An 837-nucleotide genomic window follows, 5' to 3' on the forward strand; every position below is an offset into this window, starting at 1 on the left:
GTGTGTGTGTGTGTGTGTGTGTGTGCGCTCGCATGCTGTGACTGCCTTCCAGAACAATTTGGCACTAAGTGCTGAAAGTAATGAAAGAAGACTCCAGATCTATTTTTTTTTTTAGTTCAAGAAAGCCAAACTACTTTTAATTGTTTTGTTTTTTAAATTAATGCTTTATGTTAATTATTTCTAAGTACACTATTCATGGCACGATGTAAGTACCCACCAAATAAAAGTCCACATTTTGCTACATGTAATTACACGCACAGCAGCTCATTCATCTGTATATGCCAACTGTATATGTAGTTATATAATTGTACCAAGAACCTGTCAGACTTGTAAGAACCAAGTCTAAAGAGGAGATGTTCATGTTCACCGCCCTCCCTGCCTGTCTCAGGGGCGAGCCCGACTTCATCTCCNAGACCCTTTATGAAACCATCAAAGGCTTCATTTCTGGCCCACCTTTAAGTCAGCCATGCCCTTCAGATCAGCAATAAACCGAGGCTACTTGAGGCAGGCGTCTTTCCACACCTTTAATGATTCCGCTCTCTTCTCTCCCACTTGTCTTAAGAAAGTTTGCAGCTTGAGCTTTTTGATAGACGCAGCCTACTCTTTGAACACAGATCGAGAATAGCATTGTGGGGGCTGGGGCTGGGGCTCAGTGGTAAAACTCTTCCCTTACACACACAGAGCCTTTGTTCCGATCCCCAGCAATGCAAGAAAAGGAGAGAATAACTGTGACACATGTGACATTGTGGACTTGATCTGCTGTAGCTTTGGGACATCCAAGTAAGTGAGAGAGGACCTGGCGTTTCTAACCATCATAGAAGCTTTCAAACCCCACCT

Source organism: Mus caroli, chromosome 5, assembly GCF_900094665.2.
Source record: "Mus caroli chromosome 5, CAROLI_EIJ_v1.1, whole genome shotgun sequence".
In the NCBI taxonomy this organism is placed as follows: Eukaryota; Metazoa; Chordata; class Mammalia; order Rodentia; family Muridae; genus Mus; species Mus caroli.